This window comes from Rhinolophus sinicus, chromosome 7 (genome assembly GCF_057876585.1).
Source record: "Rhinolophus sinicus isolate RSI-liver-muscle chromosome 7, RSI-T2T, whole genome shotgun sequence".
NCBI classification, from domain to species: Eukaryota; Metazoa; Chordata; class Mammalia; order Chiroptera; family Rhinolophidae; genus Rhinolophus; species Rhinolophus sinicus.
The window spans coordinates 45,304,553-45,315,748 of NC_142507.1; positions in this window are offsets into that span (position 1 = coordinate 45,304,553).

The following is an 11,196-nucleotide window of genomic DNA, read 5'->3' on the forward strand; positions in this document are numbered from 1 at the left end:
AATGCACAGACACAGGTAGCTTAGGACTCTGCCAGGAGAATACAGAGGTTCAAATCCCAGCTCCAGCACTTCCTCGCTGCTGGCCTTGGGCAAATCAGTTAACCTCTCTGTGCCTGTTTCTCATCTTTTGAATATCAACGTATTTAACTCATAGCATTATTGTGGGGGTTTAGGGAGTTAATATACATAAAACAAAACAATCCCTGGCCATTAGCCAAAGTTCGCAAGGGTTCTGCCGCTCTCTCCTTGTAGTATCCTGGATTTGAGAACTGGTTTGTATTCATCCTAGGGGGGCTTTTCATGATTTTGGAGAATTCGCTGAAATTCCTGTATTTTAGCTGCCAGCCTCTCCATTTTCTCCAACCCCAGTTAGACGTCTTTTGAGGCCTGAAGAAGAGAGGAAGCAACTTGACATGCATTTTTCTGCTGATCAGAGCAGCGGGCGTTATCTTTAATAGACAGCCTCCCCTGGTGGCTCCAGTTGGAGTTCAAAGGCTTTCTTCTCTACAGTCATGCTCACCACACGGCACATAGTAGGTGTTTAGTAAATGCCTATGGCAGGCAGGAAGGAAGATACCATGCAGAGGATAGCATCAGTACAGAGCAGCATATACGAACCAGGTCCCTATGCAATTCACACTTGTCCCCTAAGACCTACTGACTAAGCATGAAAATCACCAAGGAAATGTGATCAGCTTGGAGGAGAAGGAGGGGGAGGAGGCGAGAAGAAACTGGAGCAGCCTGTTATCTGACCGAAGATACCGGTCAATGGTTCCATTGCACATGGTTCCATTGGCTCAGGCCAAGTCTAAAACCTTGCCACTGCTCAGGGACATTGCAGCCATCTCCAATTGCTGTCTGCTCCAGAGATTCGTCTTTCTAGGGGTGGTTTGTCATTTGTTTGGTAGCCTCTCAAGTGCTCTTCTTTATGTCTAAGACCAGCCAGCTCACCAGATACATCTTAGGGTTTTGGCCAGAGAAAAAGATGGGAGGTGGACCATGCTCCAGGGCAGTTCTTTGTACAAGCTTTTCTGATCTCAGCAGTTTTATTCCAGGTCTTATGCCACATTAGACTTCTGATAGATCCTCACCCACAACCCAGATCCTCCCGCCTGAAAGGCTTCGAGTAGATAGAATGTAACTAGAGACTACTCTCGTTTAAGGTTCCATAAGGGAGTTGAAATTGAAACTCAGTGGAGCTTTTCTGGTAAACACATTCGCTATTTAATCAACTAGGTCATTGATGGTAAGTAGGACTGTCTCGACGGGCATGCCAACTCTGATTGATGGATAATACCTGCCTGGGGAATTGTGTGGAGACGGATGCTGAATGTACATCGTCACATCTGAGGCTTAGGAGCAAGTGCTGTGATCAGTCCATGGTGACTGTCACAGATGCAGGAAGGGGGAGTAGCACTGTCACAGATGCAGGAAAGGGAAGTAGCACTGTCACAGATGCAGGAAGGGGGAGTAGCACTGTCACAGATGCAGGAAAGGGAAGTAGCACTGTCACAGATGCAGGAAAGGGAAGTAGCACTGTCACAGATGCAGGAAAGGGAAGTAGCACTGTCACAGATGCAGGAAAGGGAAGTAGGTCCAGGAGAGGTCAGGATTTACCTGCTTGAGTTGCTAATGAGAAGAAGAGGCTATTTATTTGGAAGTTGGGAAACAAAGATGGTTGAATGGTCAATGTGCTCGCTAGAGGAAACCAAGATGGACTTTGAGTAGTTCCACCCTTGGGGAAAGTGTGATACCCGCTCAAAGGAAGGCAGAGAGGAATAAGGGTGGGGACAAAGTAGTGTTCTGGTCCCATGTCTCTGTAGAACCTTGACAGTTGTGCAGTCAGATGGAGAGACAGCAGGCTTAAGAACCTTAGCGATTGTTCTGAGTCGGAGCTCAAGACCTGGGCAAATGCCAGAAGAGAGTCAAGCCGTTGGCAAGCAGATGGAAGAGCACAGAGAGTGGGTCCCAAACTGAGTTCCATAAGTCACTTTGTATGCATATTGCAGGTATTTTTTGCCATGAAAAACAGGCAGTGGTGGGGAGAGAGTGTTCCATGTTATTCAAGTCTGGGAAACTCTCTGTAAAAAAAAAAAAAAAAAAAAAAATTCGAGAACGTTAACTGTAGCCCAAGGTGGCTCTTTGCCAGTAGGGGTTATGGAAGAGAAATGTAATAAGCTATGAAAGCAAAAATGTGGTTGGTTTAGGCCCTGCCAGGCCTTGAAGGGTGGGGAGAGCAGTTAGGTTTTGATGGAGTGGTGGGGAGGGTTGAGGGTGGAGACGTGATGCCATCAGAGTTGGGGTTAGGAAAAGTATAACTTCCTACCTGTAGGCATGACTAAGCCCTGGAAGAACACCAAGGGTACTCGGATATCCTTCTGGGGCTCCCACAGGCAGTCGACCTCCTGCCCTGGCACTCACGGCCCCTTTCTGCCCTGCAGGTAGACTTAGCATGTGAATATTGGAGGGGGCCTGACCCTCACCTAGTCAGTGGCTTCCAAACCTGACTGAACATCAAGAATCTGCTAAGGAGCTCATTAAAATGCAGACATTCAGTTTCCATTGTCAGAGACTTGAATTCAATTGGCAGAGCCTGGAAATCTGCATTTTATGATGCCCTGAAAGTGATTCTGACTTGTAGTCAAATTTAGGAATTACTTAGTCCCATCATTTCATTTTATAGGTGAATAAACTGAGGCCCAGATTGGAACAAGGATTTGCCCAAGGCCCACGGCCCAATGCCCTTGCACAGGGGCACCAGTTAGTGGCAGGGCTGAGACGACTATTCAATGCTTGGGCTCCTCCAATATATTAATATTAATATCATGAACTAATACTTGGTCCCATTGCTTGGCTCTAGGCTGAGGATTACCCAGTGACTCAAAGGTTCAGAAACTTTTTCCTATCCCCCCCTTGCACTGTGAGCCCCTCCTGGAGATATGTATGTTGCTTGAGTCTAGGATACACACAGAGGAGTGCTGAAGGCAAAAATAATGACAATAATAGCAGCTAACATTTACCATGTGCCAGGCTTAGCTCAAAGCACTTTGCACGTGTAGCTCTTTTAATCCTCCCAGTAACCCCCTGAGGTCACCACAGCTGGTCCTCATAGTTTCCTTCTAACGTTGATGAGACGCAGTAGGAACTTAACGTGTGTTTGTGTCAATTAGCCTAGGGTAAAATTGATTTCATTAGATTTGTTTCACTTAAAGTCTCAGAACCTATTGATGATAAGTGAATTATCCCCATTCTACAGAAGAGGAAACTGAGGCACAGTGCTGTTAAGAGAGCAAGAAGCTGCTTTCACCGTGTCATGTTCAGGTGAGTGTTTTCTTTTCTCTGGGGCACTTGAGCCTCCATTTCCTTTATTTGACACACTTGGAGTTGGCCCCTTCCCCTGCCTACTTCCCCACAGGGAGCCATTTAAAACTGAATGGTGTGTGTGTGCGCGCGCGTGCATGTGTGTGTGTGTGTGTGTGTGAGGGGGGGGGCTGGGGAAGTGGGGGAATTTGGCTGCAGCATCTACCCCAGGGCCAGGCTCTGCTATGGGCCTCCGTTTAGTGAGGGGTTGCAGCCAGAGAGCCAAGCCAGCAGGACTGTTTAGGCAGCTGGCAGCCTGAGTTGGCAACCATCCCTGCCTGTCAGCCTGGAGGAGGCCTGCAGGTGAGCCGGGTACCTGCCAGGCCCAACGTACTGCTAGAGTGGCGGGCATTTTCAGCGAATTCATTCTTCAGTGATGAGTGGGAGGGTACATTCTTGGCCAGAGTAGACGTGTAGAGCTGTGTGTGCTGCTTCAAATAAGCTTTGATTGCAGCTGAGGCACATGTTACATGACCTCAGAACTGCTGTTGAAATATTGTCAGATTCTGTTCCTCAGGGCCTTGTGTTAGGACTCACTTGACCAAAATTCCTGTTGGCCTTGGTGAACAAAGTTCCTCTCTCCTGGAGGCCACGCCCATGAGTTTTCTTACCTGTGTTTTTATTTTTGCAGTGGCTGCTAGGAAGCTCGGGATTCTATTTGTTGCTTAAGCGGACACACCATCTGATGTTGAGTTCTTGATAAAATTAACTTTCCCTCTCCAGTTTTTCCTCCCCTTTTACTGGTTATTAATCCCTGAATCAATTTTAAATTGCCATGTTTCTTACTACAATCTATGAGAGTGTTAGTTTCTTTGCCCTCTGACCTGCTAATCTGACATTTTAATATTAATAGGTTTTGTTTGGTTGCTATTTAAGTTTTTATGTCTTTTGAACATTTTTCCATGTTATTTTCTCTTGTAAACTTTTGTGCTCATGTCCTGCTCTCATTAATCTAGGTGATATTGATGCTCTACTTATTGATCTGTATGAGTTCTTTAAATATTAAAATGATTTGCCCTTGTGTTGTAAAAAATTTTTTTAATTGCCTATGGTGTGTGTGCTTTTATTTTAAGCTGCTTCAGGTAATTAACCAGATATAAGCAGGGCAGAAAATCAACGAATGAATTAAATTCCTTTTTTCTATGCTATAATGAGTATTTATGGAGCAGTCTTTCTGATCATCTACTTTATCTGCATTTGACTTTTGTGATCAGAACAATAGTTAGCATTTATTGAATGTTTATTATGTGCTAAGCACATGATAAAAAATGATTTTTATTAAATTTTATTAAATTTTTATTTATTAAATTTTATTAAATTTAATAAATAAATGCTAAGCACATTTATATAAAATAATAATATATAATAAATTTATGCTAAGCACAATAAAAAACGATTTTTATTAAATTTTATTTTAATAAAATGATTTTTGTTAAAATATAGCCAACATACAATATTAGTTTCAGGGGTACACCATAGGTATTCAACATTTATAGACCTAAAGAAGTGATCACCATGATAAGTCCAGCAACCATCTGACACTGTACCACATTATCACCATATTATTGATTGTGTTTCCTATGCTGTACATTATATCCCCATGACTTATTTGTTTTATACCTGGAAATCTGAACCTCTTATTCCCCTTCACCTTTTTCTCCCCTTTTTAAATTTTTAAATTACAGTTGACATTCAGTATTATTTTATATTAATTTCAGGTGTACAGCATAGTGGTTAGACATTTATATAACTTAAGAAGTGATCCCCCCAACTAGTACCCATCTAGCACTATACTTAGTTATTACCGTATCATTGACTATATTCCCTATGCTGTACTTTACATCCCCATGACTATTCTGTAACAATGAATTTGTACTTCTTAATCCCTTCCCCTTTTTCACCCACCTCCAACTTTCCTCCCATCTGGCAACCATCGAAATGTTTCTGTTTGTTTGTTTCTGTTTTGTTTGTTTATTTTGTTCTTTAGATTCCACATATAAGTGAAATCACATTGCATCTGTCTTTCTGTGTCTGACATACTTCAGTCAGCACAATATCCTCCAGGTCCATCCATGCTGCTGCAGATGGCAAGAGCCCACTGCCTTCCATGGCTGAGCAATATTCCATTGTATATATGAACCACGTCCTCTTTATTCATTCTTCCATCAACAGACACCCAGGCTGCCTCCACATCTTGGCCACTGTAAACAGTGCTGCAATGGACATATGGATGAGCACGTCTCCTCGAAGTGGCATGTTGGGTTTCTTCAGATAAATACCCAGAAGTGGGATTACTGGGTCCTTCTTTGTCTCTTTTACAGCCATTGTCTTAAAGTCTATTTTGTCTGGTATAATGAGTATTGCTACCCCAGCTTTTGTTTGTTTGTTTCCATTTTTATGAAATCTCTTTTTCCCATTCCTTTACTTTCAATCTGTATGTATGTTTTGATCTGAAGTAGCCAGCATATGTAAGAGTCTGTTTTCTTATATATTTAGTCACCCGATGTCTTTTGATTTGAGCATTTAATCCACTTACATTAAAAGTAATTGTTGATAGATATGTAATTATTGCCATTTTATTATTCATATTTTTAATCTTTTTTTTTTGGTCATCTTAAAGAAGTTCCTTGTAATACTGGTTTGGTGGTAATGAATTCCCTTAGCTTTATCTTGGGTGGGAAGTTCTTTATCTGTCTTTTGATTCTAAATAATAGCTTTGCTGGGTAGAGTACTCTTGTTTGTAAATCCTTACTTTTCATCACATTGAATATTCCCTGCCAATCCCTTCTGGCCTGCAAAGCTTCTGTTGAGAAATCAGCTGACAGTCTTATGGGAGCTCCCTTGTGGACATTGAACTGCTTTTCTTTTGCTGCTTTTAAGATTCTTTCTTTATCTTTAACCTTTGGCATTTTAATTACAATGTGTCATGGTGTGGGCCTCTTTGGTTCATCTTGTTTGGGACTCTCTGTGCTTCCTGAGCTTGTATATTTATTCCTTCACCAGGTTAGGGAAGTTTTTCATCATTCAATAGGTTTTTTGTTTGTTTGTTTGTTTTAAATTTTATTTATTTTAAATGTGTTTTTCCAGGACCCATCAGCTCCAAGTCAAGTAGTTGTTTCAATCTAGTTGTGGAGGGCGCAGCTCCCAGTGGCCCATGTGGGGATTGAACCAGCAACCTTGTTGTTAAGAGCACCGTGCTCTAACCAACTGAGCTAACTGGCCGCCCCTTCAAATAGGTTTTCAAATCCTTGCTCTCTCTCTTCCCCTTCTGATACCCTAATTGGTATGCTTGATGTTTTCCCGAGGCCCCTTAAACTATCCTCACCTTTTGGATTCATTTTGCTGTTCTGTTTGGGTGTTTTCTGCTACTTTATCTTCTAAATCCTCTGCTTCATCTAATCTACTGTTGATCCCCTCTAATATATTCTTCGTTTCAGTTATTGTGTTCTTTATTTCTGACTGGTTGTTTTTTATGTTTTCTATCTCCATTTTTATGTTTCCTATCTCTTTGTTGAAGTTCTCTCTGAGATCATTGAGCGTCCTGATAACCAGGTAGATTGCTTGTCTCCACTTTGTTTAGTTCTTTTTCTGGAGCTTTGTTCTGTTCTTTTATTTGGGACATGTTTCTTTATCTCCCCATTTTGGCTGCCTCCTGTACTTGTTTCTATGTATTAGGTAAGGCTGCAATACGTCTTGGTCTTAGTAGAGTGGCCTTATGTAGTGGGTGTGCTGTAGGGCTCAGTAGCACAGTCTCCCTGGTCTCCTGAGCTGGCTACTCCAGGTGTGTCCCTTATGTGTGCCCTCCTGTTGTAGTTGAGCCTTGGTTGCTGTTGGCACATCAATGGGAGGGATTGACCCTCGGGCCGACTGGTTGTGAGGACTGGCCATCACCACAGTGGAGGAGCTGTGTGCAGGGGCTGACTGTACAGAGCAGGATTCACTTTAGCAGGGCTCTGGTACCTGCCCAGTGTACCCTTTGGGTGTGTCGCCCCCAGAGGTGGCCAGATGATGCTCTGGCTGGGTCCAAAGCTGGCTACTGGGCGTGCCAGTCCCGGGGCCTCCTGGGAGGGGACCCACCACAGGCCAAGTTCAGCCACAGCCTGTGTCCTGCCCAGGGCAACCTGGCATGAGCCACAAAACAATTCATAGATGGCTGCCTCCCGCACTGGGCTTGGAGGTACCTTGGGAGGCCAAGCTGCAAACTGAAGTCTGCTGTCGCTAGTGCTGGGCTTAGGGCTGCTCAGACAGAGGTATGGGACATGCCAAAGCCAGATGCTGCTTGTTTGGGTTTTGTGAACCTTTGAGAGATTTTAAGAAAGTCCCCAGCATGAGCCAAGATAGGCCATTTATATGGCAAAGCCACTGGAAGAGAATTGGGTGTGCCTGAAAGTTGGGTGGGGTGGGGTCTCAAGGAATCAGGGCAAACGAAGGGTTTAGCCAGGTTGATGGAGACTCAGATATGGCGGCCGCCTGCGTCTGCATGCTGGGAGGGGTGGGGGCTCAACAAAGAAGCAATGGCTTCTGCCAGCTCCTCCCTCTAGGAGAAAGTTGCCCTTCCAGCCCTTACCCTGAGGCCAGACAACTCAATTCCTCCCCATATGTCCCTGGTGCCTTTCGAGCTGCTGCCCCAGTGCTGGAGCCAGTGATTTCGTCAGTGAGTAAGTCCATGCGTGGGCCCTTTAAGAGGAGCATCTGAGAATGCAGCCACCCTCATCTCGTTCAGCCACAATTTCTGCTGGTTTGGACAGCCAGAGGTTGTGGGGACTTTTCTCCCTGGCACTGAAACCCTGGGTTGGGGAGCCCGATATGGTGCTGGGATCCCTCACTCCCCCTGGGGTGGGGTCGGTGGGGCTACCTCCTCAGCTAATATATCCCTCCTGATTTTTAGTGGTCACATGAGGATATGGGAACTGCCAGTTCCACGTCTCCACCCCTCCTGCAAGTATCAAGGTGGCTTCTTCTGTATGTCTTTAATTGTAGGGCTTCGGTTCAGCAAGACTTCAGGCGATTCTCAATGGTGGTTGTTCTGTAGTTTAGTTGTAATTTTGATGGTCATGAGAGGAGGTAAGCACAGCATTGACCTACTCTGCCATCTGGACTGGATCCCTACTATACATACTAACTTTTTTTCATAAAAATCTTATGAGGTAGGTATTGTTATCCCCATTTTACAGATAAGAAAATTGAGGCACAGATTAGGTTACTAACTTGCTGTGGTCACACAGCTAGCAAATGGTAGAGCCAGGATTCAAACCAGAAGCTGGTGCTCCAATAGTTCTTAGCAAGGGACATAGGAAATGTTTGGAGACATTTTTGTTTGCCATAACTGGGAAGTTGCTCACTGTTACGCAGTGAGTAGAGGCCAGGGACATTGCTAAACATCCTGTAAAGCACAGGGCAGCCACCACACCCACTTGACCCCTGAAGGAATGATCTGGCCCAAATGTCAGTAGTACCAAAGCTGAGAAATCCTGTGTAGGCCAACCAATACGTCATCGCCTTAGGCTTCCTGAAAGCTCTTTTGCCTGGTTCTCTATCCCTGATCTGCCTGTACAACTGAAAATACCTCAGAATGGGGTGGGCAACTATGTCCCCTGCAGCACACTCCACATAAGGGAGCACAGGCATTCCAGAAGACACACCCCGGTGCTCATGTACCCTGAAGAGCAGATACTTCCTGGGGAAGATGACTGACAGTAAGACGCAAAAGAGCAGGAAGCCTTCATGTCCATTGTTGTCGCTGGACCAGACGGGGGCAGGGGCTGCGGAAGGAGCTTGTGGGCTTGTTACGTGAGGAGGGAGTGTCCCTTCCCAGGACAAGAACCAGCCAGGAAGCCCCAGGTTACTGACGCCCCAAACAGAGCATGTTCCCCCACACCTGCTCCTTCCTTCTGCTGCTGTGGCTTCTGGTTTCCCAGGCACTAACCCCACTTCCTGCCTGGTCTCGGTCTCTGGGAGCAGGTCCCTCTTATCTCCTCCATTTCATCTAGATACTGACGCAGCTGCCACTGGAAGCTCCCTGGGGTGGGGTGAGACCTGTTTCCATTGGGTCCTCGCCTAGCACGCTGCAGGGCCCGCAGACGGAAACCTCAGTTGCAGCCTCCAGAGCACACACTGCTGGAAGACTGCTTGCTCCTAATTCTGGCAGCTGGGCACTACTTTTGGAAGGTAGTGCTATTGTGGAAAGAACACTGCACAAGGACTTGGCAGGCCTGGGCTGGCAGCTTTGCGTACTCAGGAGCCCCGCGTGGGGCGTGGTGTGGGCCTGAGTTACACTTGTCTCCTCCGTGGTGCCTGGCACAGGGCTTTGCCTGGGGCTGGCCGTCCACTGTTATTTGTTGGGTGAAATAAGCGCATCACTTCTCTGCCCGGCTCTCGTATCTGGACAGATCGAAACCACCTGCACAGATGGACCCAGGTGGCAGCAGACACAGCCTGCTCCATGGCTGAGATGCCTGTTAGTCCATGGAGGGTACATGGCTGAAGGGCTTGCCGGCTTCCTGCTGCCTGCTGTGCAGGTGCCTTCACGCATCGGTGAACCCTGCCTGTTGCCTGTGGCCTTGTCTCAGCCCGCCCCATTCCACCTCCCAGCCGCACTGGGCTAGAGGATCTTTGAGATGAGGGCTGTTAGTGAACTAAACTGAGACGTATTAGGGGCTCACTTCATGGCAAATACTGGGCTAGTGTTGCAGTCAGAGATGACTAAGAAAGCCATGCTCCCTGACTAGGGGGAATAGAGATTTGGAACCAGTAAATACGGGTGGGCTGTGTGTTCATGACAGAAGAAGTACAGGGGGAGTTTTTACTGTTCATTACTGATACAGAGACATGCTAGAAATTCGATAGATAGAATTTTCATCTCAGAAGCCACATTAGTGTCCCATTGCTCTATGCTGTCCCGGGCCATAGGCAAAGGTGGCAGTTATGTGCATGGCCTGATTTGATGGCTAGAATATCCATCTCACACCATCTGACCCCATGCCTATTTTGATAGAGTTAAAAAGAGTACGGGAATTTCAGAAAGATCCCTCTGGAATCCTGTCTCTTCCTCCTCTGGTATGTTAGTTAATGTTTCTATAAAATTAGAATAACAATAACCATCCTCAGGGTTCCAGGAGGTGCCCCTGGAGTGACGAAGTGGAGTCAGCCTTGGGACAACCCTCCTCTCTTTTATCAGACCTGAAGTCCCCACAGCCAGAGCGAGGTGAGGCCACAGACAGGTGTGTCCCAAGAAGCAATGATTATAAATCAACGTTAGCTGAGGGATGAGGAAGGAGCCTTGTCCCCTACCGAGGGGCTAGTTAGTAGATGCGCCTAGAAGACCCCCATCCAGGTTTCCCAAATGATAGAAATAGGACTGGTGACATGGGGAGCGAAGGAATATTGCTAATTTTAAATATAAGCAGCACAGCAAAGCTATGATTTTATGAATATTTTTGTTTAGAATGATGCCAGGTTAAAAAGAAAAAGTGAATTAACTTAAAGAAATAATTTAAAGAAATTTTTGTAAATAATAGTTCAGTTGGCACAATGCTACAACAAAAATCATAAAGATGGATCACCAGTGACGGACGTATGGGAAACATCCACCTTTTCATGTTAGAGAGGAAGAAACTGAGGTCCCAAAGGATGAAGCTTAAGGTTGGAAAGAAACAGACCTGGGATTAGAGCTCCAGGTGCTTTTCCTTTCTGCAGCCCAGGCCACTGTCCTCCGCTGAGCTCCCTCCGTCAGAAAGTATTATGATCAGGGTTCTTTTGTTTTTAAATGAGACATAACTCACATACCATAAAACTCACCCATTTAAAGTGTAGAGTTCAGTGGGTTTTAGTATATTC